The 22,706-nt window shown below is 38.7% G+C and overlaps 1 long non-coding RNA gene across 2 annotated transcripts in view; it reads right to left on the bottom strand.

Annotated features, from left to right (window-relative positions):
- LOC117361475 overlaps nucleotides 1–22,706 on the bottom strand; it is a 176,017-nt gene that overhangs the window by 74,926 nt on the left and 78,385 nt on the right. For both annotated transcript variants that reach the window (XR_004539665.1, XR_004539666.1), the window contains exon 3: nucleotides 11,038–11,117. This is a non-coding gene — a long non-coding RNA (uncharacterized LOC117361475). The remainder of the gene's footprint in view (nucleotides 1–11,037; nucleotides 11,118–22,706) is intronic.

Below are 22,706 nucleotides of genomic sequence, written 5' to 3'. Positions count from 1 at the left end.
AATGAAGACATTTAAGTGCTGTCTAAATAGCAGTGGAAAACATAACAGGAATGGAAAATAGATGTCAAGTGCTGCTGGATACAGCATCTTTGATACGTTTGATTTGCACATAGATAATATTTTCTTTGACATGGGGTGGAGGAGGACAGTTTCAGCAGTTCTACTGGATCATGGCTAATGGATGTCAAAGCAGCTGCAATATCACACATGAGAGGAAATGCTGAAGAAGGAAATGTATTTTTCTTGCCTCAGTGGAGCGCAGGAAGGGCAGTATTTCAAGGCAATCTGGTGACATTAAAATGGATTAACATGTCTAGATTGTCCTACCCTCCTAGATTTGGTTTATGGTACTCATGGGCTTCCACAGCATGAATACTTAGCAAAATGCAAGGGAAATGTTGCATGGGAGGCATGTGAGCCGAGGGAGAAAAAGAAACAAAAATATTCATAAACAAATAGAGGGTTCAAAGACCATATGCATTTATAGCACGCATAACTTGCTCTAATTTAAAAAGGGAAATAAGCTGGGCAGGAGAAGAAAATTTTTAAACAAAGCACTTTAGATACATTAAAACATTTTGATTCTGTTAGATTGCCCTGAAATAATTTTCCTTCTATTTAGGCTTATTAGATTACATTTTGTGATATAGTTAAATGTATAGATCACAAAAATCTTTCGGTGACATTCAGTGATGACAGGTACCAGCTAAAGTGAAGTACAAACAGTGATGCTTTGCCTTATTTGTATATTCATTAGTATTTAAGGGGGAAATTATCAAGGTGGGCTTTTATCACACCTTGATTTACCACAGGAGGCAGTATATAGCAGTCCTGCAGGTTGCTGACTCATGTGATAAATGAATAATATTGATTACAAGCTACTTCACAAGCAATATTTAATCAAATGGCCCAGGAACATCAGACTACCAAGTCATGGCCCGCTGCTTTTGGACCACAAGTTAAAGTTGCTGGTATTCTAGCATTTACCCCCAAGATAAAAGTCCCTATTGGGCTCTCCTCATATTCAAGGCCCTCATTGTGCTGCCCCAACAAGATCCCCCAATCTAAAAGGTACCCTAGTGGCCACACCCACAAGTATCTCCTCCCCTGGCCAAAGACACCCCCCTCAACCAACACAGTAGTAACTTGGTCTCCCTAATCCTCCACCCTCACAAAATTTATCCTGGGTTTACTGTCATAAAATCCCTCATTTTCAGTGGTCCAGACAGGAACTATTCCCAGTTGCCCCATTCAAAATGGTGCCAGCAACCCCTAGTAGTACCTTTCTTGTACTACCATTAGAGGTCATGTTTATGTACGAAGTCTGTACCTCTTTTCATTTGGTATGTTCTTTAAATAGTTCTATATACACTTGTGTGCATTGTTTCCAATGAGAGGAATGAGACAGGGATGTCCGCTTTCACCATTGTTTAATATTGCTTTAGAATCATTAGATATTAGAACCATTGTTTTAGAATCCAGATATTAAAGCAGTAATTTGTGGATTGTTTGAGGTTTTAAACATTCGACTTATGCAGATCTTATACTACTGTATACTACACCAGAATCGATAGAGCATATTATATATACTATTGGGTTATATTTGATTGTATCTGGGTACAAACTGCATACAACTAAAACTGAGATTATGCCGATAAATTGTCATGAGATTGGAATGGACATCAAAGAGGAAGGATTTCAATGGTCATCTTATAAAATTATATATTTGGGCATTTATTTTGGACCTACGATAGAGGAAACTGTTGCTCATAATATAAAACATCTTTTTGAATGTATAAACAAGATGATGACATTTTGGTCACCACTCAAAATGTTGTGGTGGGTTCATTTGGATACTAGCCAAGAGTTTTACAAGGAACATTAGAGTATGACTTAAATCTAAAAATAGATGATACACAGTGGAATTGGATTTGGTATAAGTCTCTTCATGCGGCATCTATGATGTAATCTCATTTTTCTTAATGCATAAAGCATTATGGATGCCTTTAAAAATGTTAAAAAAAAAAAGATAATCTGCAGAACTATTGTTGGACTTGTAAGTCCGAGATTGGAACTTTAGAACATATCTAAAAATGCCAATTTATACAATCTTTGGGAAAGTAAGATTTGAATAACTATATCTGAACTTCTTGATATAATGGAACACTTATCTTTATAATTATTATAGGTGAGATGGGATTAAAAATGGAGTTAGACATTTATAAAGCGCAGTTGTTAAAAACTAATAATGATTGCTATTAAAATAATACTTTCAAATTTGAAAGATTTTTCTAAATTTGATTATAATAATTGGTGGAATATGTTATACTTACATGCTAAGTATGAGAAAATGTTAGCTGTAAGATCCGTCAATGTAAGCAAGTTTGAAAAAAATTAGGAACTTTTATGTAATTTTGTGAACTTAAACTAAGGGCTTCTTTTGCTAAGGTGCGCTAGTGGTTTTAGCACGCACTAACCCCGTGCTACACGAAAAATACTAATGCAAGCTTTATGGAGGCATTAACGTATAGCATGTGCGGCAATGTAGCACATACTAAGCGTGCACTAAAATCGCTAGCGCACCTTCATAAAAGGAGCCCTAAGTGTAAACTAATGTAGGATGAATATCGGTGATGATTGTTCATGATTTATAGTTAATAGTGTAATATAGAGTAGAGATGATTGCAATTCCTAGGATCAAGTTAAGTTTTTGTTTTAATATAGGATAAGTATGATCTGTATAATTTGCATTGTATTGGTTTTTTAAATCCTTTTTGTTATATGACAAAATTCAATAAACTATATTAAACACTTGTATGTATTGTCCTACTGTACAGATATTATGGCATGTTTAGTGTTTATAATGATATCATTTCCACAATTTTTTTACAATGTATATTTTCAATAATGTATATGTACTCATTCCTCTTTTTCATGTTTTATTAGAAATTATAGTATTGATTTTAATTATCTTTGTTTCTGAGCTCTGATTTTACTTTTGCATATTTTTGTCTGTGCTAATTTGTATACATGTTTAATTATGTGTTTTAGACCTAGGCATGTGGTATTTACCCCTGATGCAGCCTGATGGTGAAATATGTTGGGTATGGTGTAACTTCTGGAGATCATTAAATCATCTTTTAAACACAGATCTGGCTATGTTGTCCTATTATGGTTAATTCTCTATAGATTGTCCATAGTAAGGAGTAGGATGATGTGTGTTAATCACAGATTCTATATCAGCAATTGTGTGCACAATTGCTATTATAGAATACCAGCATAAGTCTGCAGTTAAGTGCCCAAATTTAGGCATCATCATAAGTGTCTATACCAGGGTTGTCTAATGTTGGTCCTCAAGGGCCACAGTTCGGTAGGGTTTTCAGGATTTTCCCAATGAATTTGCATGAGATTTATGTGCATGCACTGCTTCCATTGTTTGTATATAGATCTCGTGCATAATCATTTTTGAAATTCTGAAAACCTAACCTGGCAAGGCCCTTGGTTGGACACCCCTGGTCTATACCTAATTGTAGGCAGTTAGGCACATAGTTGCCAGTATTCTAACACCAATCAACTTAAGTGCTAGGCACACCCTTGACCCACCTTTGCTTCTTCCACCCATTTGCAGATGTACGCCATGGAGCTTTCATGTGCAATTTATAAAATACCAACTAGTGGCAGTCATTCACATAACTGCTAATTAGTGCCAGTTATGACCTATTATACCCAATAATTGTTCATTGCTATTGAGAAGATAATTAACATATTACATTATGCACACAGGTGACTCTATTCTATACCTTGCATGCTCAGTTATACAAATGTAAAATTGGGTGCACACATTTATGAAATAAGGGAAATTGTGAGTCCTTTTTTTTTTTTTGCTTAACTATATGGATACATTATCCACATGGTGGACTCCATATTGCCACTATCTGGTTAGTTTTGGAACTAGTGCAGCTCTGCACTGGCACTATCTGCATTTTACAGAAGTGGTTTGTAAGGACATTCAGAGGTACACTCTGGATTGCGGTTTATCAGGCATTTTATTCTTAGCTGGCACAGAACCCAGTCTTAACTCTGACTCAGGGAAGAAGTTCAATTCCAACACAGGGGCTTCAGTGCTACACTGATCAGCTCTTGTGGTCTTTAAGTGTGTGTGTTTAGGTGTTTTGACTATTATGTGAGAACTGTTACCAACTCAAAAACAGTATCTCCAAAGTTCCTCATTAAACCTTTCAACATATTATTACTTTGGTTCTCAGTGACACCACGAGGGACTCAATAAACGTTCATAGTCCAAGGATTTATGTGTCAACTCTTCATTGAACCCTATGCAAAAAGTATTTAAATTTTTAGTTTATTATTTATATATGCTTTAAAAGTACTTAGCTTTGTGATCGAGATGTAGGGATGTTTTAAGCCAATATGTTTCACCTGAAACGGTTTTTCAAGGCGATAATTCATTATGGCAGTGGTCTAAGTTTAGTGCTAAAAGCAATAAGAGATTATTGCCCTGAATAAACTGTTTCAGGTGAAACATGTTGGCTTAAAACATCCCTACATCTCGACCACAAAGCTAAGTACTTTTAAAGTATATATAAACTAGTCTTTAAGCCCATTACATTAACGGGTGCTAGAATAGATGTGTCTGTCTGTCTTTCTTTCTGTCTCTCTCTCTCCTTGGCCGCTGTCTGTCTTTCTTTCTTTCTGTGTCTCTCCTTGACCACTGTCTGTATGTCTGTGTGTCTTTCTGTCTCTCTCTCTCCATGGCCGCTGTCTCTCTCTCTCTCCTTAGCCACTGTCTGTGTGTCTTTCTGTCTCTTTCTCTCTCTTTCATTGGCCGCTGTCTATCTGTCTGTCTTTCTGTCTCTCTCTCTTCCTCTCTCTCCTTGGGCTCTGTCTGTGTATCTGTCTGTCTTTCTGTCTCTCTCTCTCTCTCTCTTTGGCCACTGCCTGAGTGTCTGTCTTTCTGTCTCTTTCTCTCTCTCTCTCTCTCCTTGGCCGCCGTCTGTGTATCTGTCTTTCTGTGTCTTTCTCTCTCTCTCTCCTTGGCCGCTGCCTGTGTATCAGTCTTTCTGTCTCTTTCTCGCTCTCTTTCTCTCTCCTTGGGCGCCGTCTGTGTGTCTGTCTGTCTTTCTGTCTCTTTCTCTCCCTCCCGTTCCCCACCTGCACCCCGCCCCCCCTTCCTTTGGCCGACCCCCTAGCCCACTCCACCCCCTCTGCGGCAGCGCCACCAGCCTCCAACAAATCTTCATCCTCGACCTGCCTAACGAACTGAAATTCAACCAGAGGGGAGAGTGGAGGCAGAGGAGAGGCTGTGCGACCAGGGAGCAGCAGTGGTTGTGGCCTTCCCTCCTCTAGCTTTGTAGCTCGGTCGCCGCCGCCTTCTTCTCTCCCCGATGTCAGCTGAGAACATGCGCACACGCCTTACACATTCCCAATGTGCTCATGCGCTGAACGCGCATGCACCACACTCTCCAACATTTCTCTGCCGGCCATGGAGCGGCGGATGCACGGAGCCATGAAGATTGAAGTGCGCAGGTGCGCTAAGGGTATTATTATATAGGATAATAAACTAAAAATTTAAATACTTTTTGAATAGGGCTCAAAGAAGAGGTGACACATAAAGCCTTGGACTATGAAAGTTTATTGAGTCCCTGATGGTGTCACTGAGAACTAAAGTAATGATATGTTGAGAGGTTTAATGAGGAACTTTGGAGATACCGTTTTTGAGTTGGTAACAGTTCTCACATGATTGTTGATTAGTGGGTTTCTCAACAAGTGGATTATTGAAGATATATGTGCCTTGGAGGAATTAGGTATTTTGATTGGCACAAGGTTAGTATTAGTGCTGGACTTGTGACAATGTCCATCCAGTTGCCCAACCAGTTAAACTGATAGTATAAGGGATGATGCAATACTACATATGCATACTTAAAGATCAAGTATGCATCGTCTTTGCCATTTTCAGGGCATAGACCATAGATAGAAGTCTGTTCAACTTTAGTCTGACCAACTACTGAAGCTGAAGATAAACATACTGTATATAGTACAGTATGGGGCTCATAATCAAAGAATAAAAAATGTCTAAAAATTGGCCTAAATGGATACTTGGATAATCAAAAAACCTGATCATCCAAGCACCCATAACCAAAGCTAGTTTTAGATGTATCTATAACCAGCTTAGGCCTTTCCCCTGCCTCTAAACGCATAGAGTGAAAAGAGGCGTTTTCAGAGGAGGGGAAAGGGCGGGAGGTGGGCCGACCTAGATATAGGCGTTCAGCAATATAACCAAAAGTTTAGGCAGGTTGCCTAGTCGGCAATTATACGTTTTGACTTAGACCAAGTCAAAACAGGTATAAGTGCCGAAAAAGAGCCAATTCTGTTTGGCCCAGGTGCCTAAGGCCCTTCCTGTGAGCGGGCCTTGAGGTACCTGAGCCAATTAGGCCCTAAGGCCCGTCATTCTGAGGATGGCGGGCCTGTGGGCGGACGGGCTTGGGACCCATTCGTCCATCCAACTTGTTTTAAGGTAAGGAGAGGTGTTGGGGTGGGGGGTGGTGTCGTGGGGTTGTTGTGGGGGTCTTACGTGTCAGCGGGGGGGGGGTATTAGGCGGGCCGAGTTGGGGCCAGATAAGATGGGTGTCGAAACTTTAGCCCTCACTTTTCTCTTCCCCATTGGAAAAAAAAAGAAAAATAATAAGTTCTCACTTACCTTAAATTCAAAGACTCCCCATATTTCCCGTGTCTCCTGAGTCTCCTAAGGGGCCTGGCATGCCCATCAGGGCAAGCCCCTCCAGCCGTGCTCCTCCGGCCGTGTACCTGTGGCTATGCCCTAGAGTGGCAGCTCACTTTTCACCCGCAAGTGAAATGCCCCGATGACGTAGGGGCATCTGTCTCTGCGGGTGCCCGCAGGGAAACAGTATCCAAAATCACTTTCTCTAATTATGTTAAACAGAGCACTGAATTTTAAAGCAAGTAGGAAACAGCCCCTCTTTACATCACCTCTCACAAGCAAACTCTCCCGCCAAGAAAGTTTTTCACAACAAGAACAAATGTAGACCAGGCACACAATTCCATTTCATTCTTTGATGCTATGAAATATAGGTTATTTATAAATTGTCTGATCTGTGGACCATCAAAAATTCCTGTCTTCAATTTTTCCATGGTAAACCCAAGTAACATATGTGCTATATATTCAATGCACAAACTATCTTTATTCAAAGCCTTTACAAATTTTTTCATCAGGCCTAGTTTTATATGTAGTAGTGGCAGTATGATTCTATCTCATGCTACCAAAGGTTCATTGATTACATTTTGTCCTCCACCTACCATATATTCTCTCAGAGCCAATCTTTTTTTGCCCAATGTTCATGTTGACTCTATAATCCCAAAAGCATAAAAAGCAAGGACATCAATTATATCTATGAAACTAGAGCTGATCAGTCTATCCAATTCAGTTTTCTGAATTGTCACCCCAAATAACCCCAGGATCAGGTAAAAAGAAAAAAAAACAAGAAAATTGTTTTGTTATTGGCCTGTGGGGTTTTTTTTTAAAGAAATATCATTTTTTGTTCTATGCCCTTCTAACTCTCCTCCTTTTACATAGTCACATTAGGCTTCTTTTTATCACCAGCCATGGTGGTATTGGCTCAGATGCTCATGGAATTCCTATGTGCTTCAGAGCTAATACCGCCATGCCCGGCGATACAAAAGCATAATGCAGCTTTGTAAAATAATTAACATTATAGCAATTTTGGCACTAAATTTCAATGCCTGGACTTAAACCTGCTGAAACCAGGTATAATTCCTGGTGTCTAGTTTTGGTAAGCATCACTGATATTCTATAGTACTGTACACTATGCAAATTTTAGTGATGGCCCCAACCTGCCCATTCATCTCCTATTACTATACCATATTTTGGGTTGGGTGCTATAGGATTTGGGTGCACAATGTGTAGCAAAATATGTAACAAAGCTTCCAAAAATTATAACTGAGTGGTATTAGTAGTCAGTATACAATAAGAATCAATACTCCACTCATATGAAATGATCTATGTTCTGTCACTCATTCTTATACTCGTCTTAAACCAGTTGATTAGTCATGTTGTTGAGCATTTTATAAGCATTTTTTTTAAGCACACTGTGCAGGAAAAGGCCTCAGAGTTAAGGAGTAATACGCTTATAGTCTCATCGACATTCACTGTCAGCGTAGATGTAGTCCGAATGTATACTCCATACAATTTTAGGGCACAACAATATTGCAATATTGTTGTGCCCTAAAATTGGCCCTGAAGCAGTGGACAAACTAGTGGTCCATGAAACACCGGCTGCGTCGGCTCCAGTTCCAGCTCCGAGAGCAGGGAACAGCTCCGGTCCTGGTCCCTGTAGTTTGTGGTGGCACACAGTAAATGAAATCTATGATTGAAAACTGAATAACTACAAACACTAAAGATAAGTAAACCTCTGTTAGTTTTTTCAAACTGTGAAGTAGTCTGTAATCAGAGCTCCAGTGTGGAATCTATTAATCACAAGCTACAAATAAGAAAAAAAAGATAAAATAGGTTAAAAATAGTTATAAGTTAAAGACTAATAGTAAAAATGCACTAAGCAGGTTTTTGGCCAGTGATATGGAGTATACATTCAGACTACATCTACGCTGGCAGTGAATGTCGATGAGACTATAAGCTTAGTTCTCCTTAACTCTGAGGCTTTTTCCTGCACAAATAGTGTGCTTAAAAAAATGCTTATAAAATGGTCAACACATGACTAATCAACTGGCTTAAGACGAGTATAAGAATGAGTGACAGAATATAGATCATTTCATGAGTGGAGTATTGATTCTTATTGTATACTAGCAAAATAAGTACCCAGTTCTAAACTGGTGCTAATTAGCCACCAATTATTGTAACTAATTGACTCTTTAGGCAATTGGGCATAGAATCTGAATTGGTGCCCAAATATTGACGCCCAATTTTGAGCACCATTATATAAGATTTCTTCAAAAAGTTTCCACACTTTCATATTTTTGTGGGAAATGGATAGGGTGGGAGAAATGGTAAAAGGGCATTTTAGTAGGATGCTGGGAAAAATGTATCACAACGGGTGATTACGTGGAAAAGTGATGTAATTTGCTTTTAAGATTAAAAAAAAAATAAAAGTGTGGAAACTTTTTGAAAACCCCTCGTATAAAGTCTGGAGGTTAATGATTATCTTGAAGATTGCTTCATGATTGGAAGGTAAATTAAAAAGTAATCCTCAGAAGTCTAGAAATATTTGGTTTATATACTTCATGTCAGTCCCTTCAATGGCTCCATAGTTATTTGGACATCTTTAAAAAATTTTGGAGTCACTCTAGATTCTCGGTTATTTTTTTATACACATATTTCAACAGTGACTCACAATCAGATCTGTTAGATCTTATGTAGACAAATCTTTGCTTCATAAATGTGCATGCTTTGGTGTTAAGTGGGCTAGATTATATAAATTCCTGATTTATGACTTCCTTTCTGATACTATTAATAGAATTCTGTAAATTCAGGATATGGCTATAAGGATTACTACTGGAACCGAAAGATATGATACGATTATACCGCTTTTGAGAGAAGTACATTGACTCCCTTGCTCATTTTGCATGAAGTGCAGGATTATGGTGATTGCCTTTTCATTCAGGCCAATCAGACATTTGGCCAATTTACTCACCTCTTATTGTCCAAGAATATTATGATCATTAAATCAAAATCAACTGGTTCTTCCATCCCTTGCACTTGAATCTACTCAGGTTGCTGCATTTTATTATTTAGACCCAGCTTTGTGAAATTCTTTGCCAATTTATCTTCAGTTAATATGGGTGAGGTTGTCATTGCCTTAAGTGTTGTGTATTATTGTGTTTGTCACCAATAACTGAGAACAAACTTAACAGTTCTAATTATGCTCAAAAGACCTCAAACACCCAAGACACTACTTTTGTTATTTTCCGTGTCCTTACTGGGGTGAAGTGTTCTTCATCGGCCTTGTACTGGATTTTTTAGTTAACAAACTAATTATTTTTATGTCTTTAATTGTGGTGGACAATTATTATAAAGAAGAGCACTTGAGCAGAATTAGAACTCTTGTTTGTCCTCAGTTAGTTGGTGATTAATCTATTGAGCAAACAGTTTTTCCATAGACAGTGTGGATTATTGTGTTTGGTGCCATATTGTTTTATTAAGTGCCATTTTTTTATCTTTTTTCATGTCACCACTTTTATGATATTATACTTTAAAATGAGATATTTATCTTTCTGATTTGTCGTTTCATATAAGATGGTATATAAAATCTAATTAAAAAAATAAGCACTGCATATATGTTTATGTGCCTTGCTTAGACTAGGCACCCTGTTATAAAATCCACCTCCCCATGCCTATGTTGCTGTTTAATATGCATTCTATAAGCAACCATTAGTAATTGACCCTAGTAGTTCTTAGTATGTATATAAACAGATGTTTCTCATTCTGTGCCTATGATTAAATATTTTGATAACAGTACCTGTTGTATCCATAATATTTAATTGCATCTTTTCAAGTTGTAGTCCTGAATGCCCCAGGATAAAGTATTTTTCAGGAAATATTAACTTATTTTAAATCAAGCATTAGAAAAAGGTTAATAGCATCAGGAGTTATGGCAGAAAAGAATATACCCATTTCTGTCTAGTGTAAGTCTTAAGGGGTTATACTTGAAATGTAGGGGAAATGCATAAGTTTGAAACTGGAACCTCTCTATCCGTCAGTGGTTGGTCCAAATCTATTACTACGCATGGATGGTGATTGAATGCTGTACTTTTGAAACTGGAATAACCATAATTTTGCAGCATTCCGGTATCAAATTTTATTTGGATGATTGGATACATTTCTACTGAATTTATTACTGAATCTTTAGTGTTCTTTTTCTCTTTGAACTGTAGCCAAAGTTAATGTCTTAGATAAGAGACTGAAAGAGATAAATCAAGAATGAAAGAAAAATGATGACAAAAATCATTAACTGTTAAAATATGACTTACCCTAATGAAAATCAGAGAGCTGTGACTCTTGCGTCTATAAAACCACAATATCTTCCGAAATGTTGAGCCTTCGTATAATCCTATAGTAAAAATTTGAATGTCTTGAATGAATAATCAATATTTGGCAGTTTCTTCAAGCATTTTCTCTTGTTCCGTCCAGGTCTTATCTTTCAACTATGGGACTCTACTACAACAAAGTAAAGTTTTGTTTTGAAAAATATCTGACTTCTAGAGGCATAAGTAGTACCTGGGTACCTTTTCCCAAGGTACTGAAACCTGGAGGGGGAGGAATTTAATTAGGGAAGGGGGAGAGGTAGGGCCTGATTCTGTATAGGATGCCCATTCTCAGCAACTACCTAAGCAGCTTTTGAAAATGGCACATGGGTGTCCTATACAGAATCGCCACCCAGATTCTCTAACCGGCATCCATGTCACAGATGCCATTTTGGAATTGCATTGCTGCTGAGCTAATTGCAGAAAGGGAATCTTCTCCCCCCATGAAGTCGGGCAGCAGGAGGGATGACCACTCTTTCCTGTCACCCCAACTCACAAAGCATCCCCCCTGAATCATCCCCCGGGATGAGGAGTGCCCAGTTCCTGCTGCTGGAACCCCCCCGAGCAATCCCCGGTAGGAGGAGTGCCCAATTCCTCCCACTGGAATCACCCCGAAACCCCCACCCACCCAATCGTGATAGTGGGCATCCCTCCTGCCTATTGCGATTAGGTGTGGGGTGTTTTGGGGGTATTCTGGCAAGAGGGAGTATGCATCCCTCCTGCCTATCGCAGTTGGGTGTGGGGTGTTTTGGGGGAGTTCCGGCGGGAGGAATTGTGCACTCCTCCTGCCGGGGGATGCTTCAGAGGGTGGTGGCAGGAGGGAGGGGGCATCCCTCCTGCCTCCTGACTTCACGGGGCGAAGGGGGGTGAGTTCCCTGCCACAACTGCTCAGCTAATCGTGGCAGTGATATTTCTTTACTATATACTAGGGAGATTTAAATTACCCAATACTCTATCACTGATCACCTTAAATAGGTTGTGGGTCTGAGCGTTCACTTAATAGCACTTTTTGAAGCCAGTTTGATAGTGTAATTTTATTATATATGTTATATTTATTATTATCTATTTAAGGTGATCAGTGATAGAGTGATATTTCTTTGCCACAATCAGCATAGATTGAAATGTAGACCAGCTTTTTGTTGGCCTACATTTCAGGTGCCTTTTTCAGCCCTAGGGAGATACACAGGGCCACCTAAGTTCGCCCAAAGCCACTTCTGTTTGAAATCATGCCCACACCTAGCCTTGGGAGAGCTTAAGCATCCTTAAGTATCTCTCTGAACCGCAACAGATGCCTACGGTGATTTAAAAAAAAAAGAAAAGTGTGTACTACTTGACAGTTTAGACAGTGGTAGAACACCTACCGCCACCTACAATTGGGAAACCATTTATAGAATATACCCTGTAGAGTCTGAGATAGTTACACTTAAGAATTTTCATGTACATCCAGGGTCTGTAATAAAGGTAGTCATAGCTATTGAAGGGTGACAGACTAGTTCCAAGCAAATAAAACAGGGAATAAAAGCAACAGCAGCAATAAATAATTCAATAATTAGTACATTATCAATATATAAAATGGGTAGATTCAAGAAAGGATGCTGAAAGTTAGGCATAAAAAAAATGAATACTAAGTAAATATTCTATCATGGCAAAATTGGGTGCTGAAGTCATTACAGAATACTAGCCTAGGTCAATATTTTATTTCAATATGTTTTATTATTTTAAAATTTTAAAAAAATATAGATTCAAAAAAATAAATTCTAGGAAACAGAATAATAGTTTGTTTATTTATTTATTTAAATTTCTAGCCCGTCCTCCCTGAAGCTCATAATGGGTTACATAAGAACATTCACAATGCAGACATTTTACAATGCAGACATTTTACGGAAATTAGGGTCATGACTAGTCAAAGGGAAGTGGGTACATAGGGGAAAAGTGTTGAAAATTCAATGAGACTAAGGAGCTCAGAGGAGGGAAGAGAAAGGGAGAGGTAGTCTGTCGGAGTCTGTTTAGCTGAAAGGAGGAATGTAACATAAACTTATTCCAGAACTTAAGAGATGTGACTCTCTCTTTCTCCAAAGGACCTTTTAGACAGAGACTCAGAGGATGAGGAGTCTATATGCATATCTTTACTTCTCAGAGTAAGCCTTCCCTGCTGGGAGTCACTTGGTCATAGGGTCATTCAGGAGGCTGACCCCATGGGGCACTGGATATTCAAATCTTCAGCTCTGTTAGCACTCATTCCTGACTCCCTGGAGGAGTCACAGCTAGACTCCCAGCAGGCCCCATCTATTCTGTGGTCTATCCTGAATGAAGTGAGATCCCAGTCAACATCTTTTCCCTTGTATCCTGATATGAGTATTTTATTCATGGAGCATTGAGTTGCTCCTGAAGGCTCATTAGAGGTAGCCAAGACAAAGGCTTAGCTGTACCCGAAGACACAGGAGTGTCAGCAGATGTTCACTCAGCCTAAGGTGGGTTTCAAAGTAGCACAAGTAACCAAACACATGTCCTGAAAAGATAGTTTGAAGCACTGGCCTTAAGAATCAAGCAGCTGTAACCTCCTCTTTTGTGGCATGTGCTTCTCATAACAGGTTGCATGAGCTTACACTGGCAGAGAGCTTATATTCATAGGAGTGGATTATGTGGTTGATGCCCTTTATGACATCAGAGTCATGAGCAAAGTCATGAGCTTATTCTTTCTCAGCCTGAGGAATGCTCTGGATCAGGCAAAGGGTGGGAGATTCCACCTCCAAGACTGCACTCAGAAGACTTCCTTTCAATGGACAGATGTTCAAAAATGGACTGGATAATCTTATGGCCAGCATGGCAGATAATCAGCCAAAGTCTACCTAACAGCAAAGGAACTCCAAAGGCTCTGGTCAGTCTAATTTCCATGGCTCCAGAACTTTTGTCAATACTCAGGAGAAGCCTCAATATCAGAGATCCTATCAGGGATCAAGACAGAGATTTTCAGGACCTAGGCAGAATCAAGCCTCCAGTTCTTATCCTGCTTTAGCCTCCAATAAAGCACAATGATGTCAGGACTGGAGCTATTCCTCTGAAGATAGAGGATCAGTTCACAAAGTATGCAGAGTCCTGGGTACAGATCTCATCAGATCCTTAGATGCTGGAGATCATTTGGAGCAGTTAAAAGCTTGAGTTCGCTCATCCCTTAATGGCCTGGTTTGTGGACTCCCTGCTGGGGTGAAGAGAGAAGGCAAGGAAAGTCTTAGCAACAGTGTAGAGTCTGCTAGAACTTCAGGCCATAGAGCCTGTGCCACTGGAAGAATCAAGCTTGGACAGGTGCTCCATATACTTTACAGTGCCCAAGAAAGGCTCAGAAGTTTGACAATTCATATAGGCTCTCAACACATGTCAACGCAGCTCTGATTGTTCCATGTTTCACATGAAAACAGTGCAGTCAGTCATCATGGCAGAAGCGCCGGGAAAATTTTTTGTTTCCCTAGACTTGATGGAAGTCTACCTTGCTAGTCCCATATTTCTGGAAAACAAGAAGTTCCTGACATTCTATGTCCTGGAGAAACAGCAGAAGGTTGTGTCGGCTTTTCATATCAATCAAGGAGTAAGATTACCAGCATTCCAGACCACAGGGTCAAAGAAGAAGGACTGTATTCTGAGAAATCTGGGTGTGAGTAGAATCCTCCTACACTGTCTTAGACTGGCATCCAAGGCTATCTTCTCAAAATGGATGCAGATGGCCATCTCATCAGCATATATTGCCTGTGGCAAGCAATCATTGATCTCCTTGATAGCACATTCAACAAGCAGCATAGCCTCTTCATGGATGAAAACTCAGGCAATTTCACATGGGGATATTTGTAGGGCAGAGACCTGGTCCACTCTGAACATGCTCTCCAGGCTCTACAGAGTGGACATGGCAGCATGGGAGGACACCATCTTTGGATCCTCAGTGTTATAAGCATGCAGAGATGTCCCTCCCTAGATTTCTAGGATTGCTTTTATATGTCCCTACAGTCTAGAATGGCACACCTGTTGCACTAGAAAAAGAGATTAGGTTTTACCTTGCTAATATCTTTTCTAGTAGATAGGTATATCATTCTGGAGACCTGCCCTGTCAGCTATTTAGTCTGCCTGCCTACTGTCTCAGTCACAAGTTTTGAATAAAAACTGATATATTGATTTTAGTCAAACCATAAGGGTATGAAGAATAATCTATTGCTATAACACATTGAGGAATGTTTGAACTCTATAAAGATTTTGATTCTTCTGATGTTTGGATTGTTTAACTATGATGTTTAACATGTTTGTTATGCATCTTTCAGAGTAGACAGAAGTATATTTTGTGGAGTATCCCTGTACCCCTCCTTCTTATGTGTTTCTATGTCACCATAGAAAATAATTCTCTTGCACCAATTACAATTACTAAAATATTAGGTATCTTATTAGATAATAAATTAACATTTCGTCCTCAAATTAGTGCCTTAGTTAAAAATTGTTTTTATAAACTAAGAATGATTCGATCAGTGGCACCACTTCTTGATGTTAGTTCCCTAAATACTTTGATTCACTCTCTTGTAATTTCAAAAATGGATTACTGCAATTCACTATTAAAAGGGATCTATCATAAAGACATAAAACGATTGCAGCTTATCCAAAACACAGCTATCAAGATAATCTTCAGCGCAAAGAAATTTGACCACGTTACCCCTTTACTTAAAAATGCCCACTGGCTGCCTGTCTCATACAGGATAATTTATAAAATCGCCCTATTAACATTTAAAACCTTACAGTTCAATACACCAGCTTTCATAGACAGACTTTTGATCCCTGATGATCCGCCAAGAGCATTAAGATCTGTATCTCAAAACAATCTTAATATTCCATCTTTAAAAATAATAGGCACTCGTCGTACATCCATTTTCTCTGTAACAGCCCCAACGATCTGGAATTCCCTTCCTTTAGAATTAAAACTGGAAAAAAATCTAAAAAATTTTAAAAGTAAATTGAAGTGCTTTCTTTTTAAAGATGCCTTTAATTGAATTTCTTAAATTCTGAGATATACCAGCTTTTATTATTTAATTTAATTTCCCAGTCCCTTTCGTGTTTTCCTTGAATGTTTCTCACTTTATCTATATCAGATGTATTTCTCCCCCTTTCCTAATTGGCCCATAATTACCCCTTTCCTGTTGGCCCATAATTACCCTGTAAGTAATTTGTTGTCAATACTGTAAAATTTTATATATATATATGTCTTAACTGTTTATTTTGTTTTAATGTTATATTAAACTTTGTACAACGCTTTATAGTATCGATAAAGCGTTTAATCAAAAATCTGAATAAACAATAAACAATAGGGCTATCACCTGCTTTGGTACAAACTGAAGAGTGCAGTAGAGCCCTCTGGAGAAGGAGGAAGACTTGAAAGCCTGGAATGGTTTCCTTATTTATAGCTCATGAGCATAGGGAGAATACCCTACAGTTCAGAATGACATACCTAGCTACTAGAAAATATATTAGCATGGTAAGAACCTAATTTCTTTATAGGTTAGCTATTTGATAATTGGTTGACTGGGATTAAGTTTGGTTAGGCCTTTGCCTAATTATGTTATCCTTTGATCTCCTTTATCTTTGTTTCCACCCTTCCCTTTTTTAGTGGTCTAGTTTGATATCCTTATGTATTTTTGCCCCTTTTTTTCTTTTGAATAAGAGATGTTACTAATTTTGTAAGAAACCTTCTCTGTGTTTCTTCAAGTGTTTGGACATGACGTATCATTCAAAATTATAAATAAAATAATTAAAAAAATACTTGTACATACTTCTAACCTTGTTTACCATTCCACTTATTTTGAGTATTCCCTAAAAACAGAAAGAAAAATCCTATCCCTTAAGCCAAGGAGCAACTGAACCTGCCCAAGTAGGGTACCAAGGATTGCTCCTGATCCAGGAAAATCTCCAAAAGGCAATTGGGCATGGAAGTGTTATATATCATGTTGTTACATACTTTGTACTATTGAAGATATGTGAACACAATGGGCATGCCCAGCTGTTAGTAATAATTAAAACTGGAAAATAAAAGCATATAAAGTGATACAAGATTAACTTTGAAATTATTTGGGGTAAATGAGACAGGTGAATTGTGGAACTGTATGTAAGAGGTTATTTTAAATTGGTTATGATAGAATCAAACTGAATAAAAATATTAAAGTTTTTAGAAGCTTAAGTTCTCAGCCTAGAGTTAGAGAGGAAAAACATGCTGATATGCACAAAGTTAAAATAAAGGAAAAGCTTATGTTAAGAACTGTCAGGGATTAATTTGTGTTTGGTATATTGGGAGACTGAAATAATAAGATCCCATTGTAAGGTAGGCAGCTACATGGAAATGGAAAAGACTAGGTATAGTTTCCCAGAAAAACGGGAAACTTAGGTCTTAAAAGGAAGTCTGTGCCTCATAGATTGATACATACAAGCTAATTAGGAAAGTTTATACAGAAGTTATAAGGATAGTAAAAGTAAAATACTGCTACCTACTGGGTGTAAAACTGGGCTTAACATTGGCAAATTTAGGATTTAAATATACACTTACGTAATATATTACTATGAAGGAAGTCATGCGATCAACTGTACAATTGAATTCTAATATATGGCAATTATAACAATGATGTCAGATTAGGCATAAAAGTTATTTGTCTTGGATTTCTCCTTTGGAGAGGAACAAAAATGGGTAACATGCTTAGCCTCTCCCCAGACATGAAATGCATTAATAAACACGAATCAGATTGTTACACGGCTTCTTCCATGTCTGTTTATTTGAATTTACAGAACAGAATTCCTTGCCCAATCATATTGTGAGAGGTAGCCCATTCTGGTAATTCTTTTGACCCCTCTGTTCAAGTCTCCTAGCCTGGCTTGAACAGCATCAAAATTGATAGTCTCCACCAAGCTCTCTTATCCAGTCTCCTACCAGTTAACCATGAGAACAGAAATTTGCTCTCTCCTTATTCAGACATATGGGACTCTTTTGAAGAGATTCTGAAGATCCAGAGACAACACATAAACAAGAAACAAGATAAAATAAGCAACTCTCACCATTTATTTAAAATTGTAAATGACTTGGCAAATGTCTCCAAAAATATCTGTTTACGATGAATGTAGATCTAACAGCCACAGACTGTTCATACCACTTTGAGAACAAAACCACCCACCCATTAAGTCACCTAAATCTGCAGCCAAATTCAACCTAAAGGAACTGTAAAAGATTGGTCAAGATCATGACCAGCCTCTTAACAGCCATCCAAGGAGGGAGCAAATCAAAACTGTATCAACATCTGAGGTTGAGCAGATAATTCTATCAATTCCACTGCCTTCAAAATCCTCCATACCTGAGAATAGAGAGCCCCTGTTATTACCCATATTGTCAATCTATTCCTAATCTCAGGAAAAGTCCCAGACAGCAATGAAAGAGGCCATTGCCATACCTATCATCAAAAAGACAAAAACGGTCAATGACAATTATGCCAGTTACAGACCCATTTCAAATCTGCACATCTTGGCAAAAAAAAAAAAACTTAGAGGAGGTTGTCCTGGGCTAGCTCAATGACTTTATTCAAGAAAACAAGAAACTTCACTGCCAGCAACTGGGGTACAGAAGTCACCACAATGTACGTATTGTTACTACTATTAGATTTAACAGACAAAATACTATGAAAAGCTGAGTCTGGCCTAAATACCTTATGGATCCAACTAGACTTAAAATCAGCCTTCAACACTGTCTTGCATTGGAAGCTGTTAAAGCAACTCAAGGAAATAGGTTTAAACTCAGCTGTACTGAGATGATTTACCTCCTACTTCCTGAATCGATCGTAATCTGTTTACTGGAAAAAAAACAAAATGTCCCAAAAAGGGTCTATCATGGCAGGGGTTCTCCAAGGATCTCTACTATCACCAACTGTCTTCAATATTTAATCTTGCTCCCCTGACAAAAATACTAGAATCCTGGGACATAAAATTCCATATCTTCACTGACAAGTTTCAAATACTAGCTTTTGTCGGGGGAAAACTATGAGGAAGCAATATCCAGCCTTAACGCAAAAATGAAAAAAGCTGTTTGATTGGTTGACTATGAACAACTTAATGCTAAGCATCGAAAAATCTGTAGTCATGTGGGCATCTCACAGCAATTCTATCTTAAGAATACTCCCAGAAATCGATGTTAGGCCACTCAAACTTAAATCCAAAGTCACCACACTAGGGGTAAGTTTTAATTCCAAATCCAGCTTTAAACCACAAATAAATCAAATAGTAAAATCATATTTTTTCCACATAAGACTGCTACAATAGTTTAAACCAGTCTTGACTATTGCAAACCTCACCAAGCTAATACATGCCTTCATTACTAGTCGCTTGGATTACTGCAATACTTTATTTATCTAATCTAATCTAGCATTTCTGAGTCACACCATGCCTAAATAGGTTTAAGGTAACTTACAATATAAGGAACTGCAGATGTATATGCTATATTATATTATAGCAGTTTGAGGAGGATCATGTTATCAATGGAGTAAAGGGGAAAGGGAGAGAATGAGGTTCCATAACTGTACTGGCATAAAACCTTGGTTGAGTATGAGATTTAGTGTTATTGCATATTTAAATTAGTTGTCTATAGTATGTATGCTTTCAAAGAAGACAGTTTTTAATTTTTTTCTGACCTTGAGATCTCAAGGATGCTGTCACCACAATTAGGTACTTCTTGAAGACTCTGGGAGAAGAAGCCAGGCCGAATGGCAGGACTTTGTGCTGGTAGTGGTGAAAAGCCACTTGAAACCTGAGATATTTTCGGGAAGCCTGGTGAATTGGAATACAAGTGTAGGCTTCCTTCAGATCTAGAGAACATAACCCAGTGGTTCCCAAACCTGTCCTGGAGGACCCCCAGGCCAGTCGGGTTTTCAAGATAGCCCTAATGAATATGCATGGAGCAGATCTGCATTCCTGGCATCTCCATTATATGCAAATCTCTGTCATGCATATTCATTAGGGCTATCTTGAAAACCTGACTGGCCTGGGGGTCCTCCAGGACAGGTTTGGGAACCACTGACATAGCCAATCGTTGTGAGCCAGGAGAGGATACAGAGTGGCTAGAGATAGCATTCATAATTTTTCTCTGACTAGGAACTTGTTGAGAGCTCTGAGATCTAAGATTGGTCGCAGACCTCCCATCTTTTTCGGCACTAGAAAATCACGGGAGTAAAACCCTTGATGTTGTTTATTCTAAGGCAGCTGTTGATATTAGCACCAATTATAGAATCCAGCCCATAATGGCTTTAAAAAAAGATTTAAAAAAACCAAACCAAACCATACAGTACAAGGCAGGAAAGGGGCTACAATTCTCATCATAAAATGATATTTTTGTTCCTGCATTCTTTTCTAAAGGCTCCTTTTATCAAGCAGTGGTAAAGCTTTTTTAGCATGGGCCAGAGAGGTAAATGCCCTGATGCTCATAGAAATTAATTGAGTTTCGGAGCATTCACCTTGCTGGCCCACGGTAAAAAGTTATGCTGTTGCTTGATAAAAGAAGCCCTAAGTTACAACAGCATCTTCTACATTCATTTTTAGAAATATCTTTGTTTAATAATTTGACATCTTTAATTTAGTTTAGTTGGATAAAAATCTTCTTGGTGGAAAATTTAAATTGATATTCCTTTTTTTTTCAACTTGTGTCTGCTTTGTTCAGTTTTCTCAGCTCTGGAAGCATTCAATTCAATTTATGAAATGGGACTTTTATCAACCAGAAAATGTTTCTTCACTACTTCAAAAATACTTTTAGAACTGAGTTTGATGTAGATAGTCAGTGCAGATTAAAAAAAAAAACTATGTGAAAATGTGCGCTTTTGCTCTTTTAAAGATAATTGTAACTTTGAAATAGAAGAAATGGGACAGGGTTTATTTTCAACATACTGAAAGGAGAAAAGATGATGATGGATATGGTCAGTATTACAAACATTTTTGTAACATATATGCATGTTTACTTTTATCTCTTTTGGTCAACAGAAAAAGAACATTTTCTTTAGTACCTGATGATGTAGATAACAGGTGGAAGGACCTAACAAAGCTTGACAAATGGTCAAGAACAGGGCTGCCCAAGTCCAGTCCTCGAGAGCTACTGGTAGGCCAGGTTTTCAGGATATCCACAATGAATATGCATGAGAAAGAGATTTGCATACCAAAAAGGCAGTGCAGGCAAATCTCTCTCGTGGATATCCTGAAAACCTGGCCTGCCAGTAGATCTCGAGGACCGGACTTAGGCAGCCCTGGTCTAGAATATGGCAGCTAAGATTTAATGTAAAAATAAAATAAAATGCAGGTCATGCATTTTGGCTGCAAAAACCAAAGCAGGTGAAGAACTTTAGTTCATGAAAGAGAAGCGAGAGTTGGGTGTGATGATATGTGATGATCTTATAGTAGCCAAACAAATAGAAAACTACTACTACTTATCATTTCTATAGTGCTTCCAGATGCATGCAGCACTGTACATTAACATGGAAGAAATAGCCCCTGCTTAAAAGAGTTTACAATCTAATTATGACAGACAAACAGGATTAAAGGTGAATTACAGAGGGAATGATAAGGCAGATAGGGTAAGGGGGCTATAAAAGGAATAACAAATAGATAAGGGTGCTTTCAAGTGGGATGGAGCTAGGCTTTAAAAGTAGATTCAAAAAAGTGGGCTTTTAATGTTGATTTGAATACTGCCAGAGATGGAACCTGACATACCGAGGCATATGGTGCAGCAAAGTAGAAGGGACGGAGTTGGCAGTTGGCAGTAAAGGAGAAAGGTACAGCCACGAGAAACTTACCTCATAAACGGAGTTCCCAGGGAAGAATATAGGGAGAGACAAGAGAGGAGAGATACACTTCCCCCTCCCTATTCACGGTTTTGGGGTTCGTGGTTTCGATTATCTGTGATTTTTTTTTTTTTGGGGGGGAAAAAGCATAGTTTAGGACCTTCCCGCCTTCAGCATTTCACATATTACTCCTTAACTGGTGGTCTAGCGGGCTTTCGGAGCAGGAGCGATCTTCCTACGCTCCTGCCCCATGTAGATCACCAATAGGAAATGGCTGCCGTGAGCTCCCATCATAGTCTCGAGAGACTACAGGAACTCACTGCAGTCATTTCCTATTGGCGATCTGCACAGAGCAGGAGCGTAGGAAGTTCGTTCCTGCCCTGAAAGCCCGCTAGACTACCGGGTAAGTCCGGGATGCTGGGGGGAAGGCAGGAGGGAGGCGAAGGTGGGTCAGAGCCGGATGAGAAGTTATTTGCAGTTTTTCACACTTTGCGGTCCGTCTCTGCCCCTATCCCCCGCGAATACCGAGGGAGAAGTGTATTGAGGAGCTGCAGAGTGAATACACTTGTAGGTCAATAAGAGGAGCTTGAACTGTATGAGGAAGCAGACAGGGAGCCAATGAAATGAGGAGAGGAGAAATGTGAGCATAATAACAAGAAAATGTGATGGTGAAAGCTTATAAGGATGTGTGGGTACATAGGAAGAAGAATGACCAATAGGAAAAAGGAGGTGTAGAAGCCCCTGTTTAAGCCCCTGGTGAGACCTCATTTGGAATATTGTGTTTAGTTATGGAGA

This window comes from Geotrypetes seraphini, chromosome 5, assembly GCF_902459505.1.
Source record: "Geotrypetes seraphini chromosome 5, aGeoSer1.1, whole genome shotgun sequence".
NCBI lineage: Eukaryota > Metazoa > Chordata > Amphibia > Gymnophiona > Dermophiidae > Geotrypetes > Geotrypetes seraphini.
This window is presented reverse-complemented; position numbering and strand designations above follow the sequence as displayed.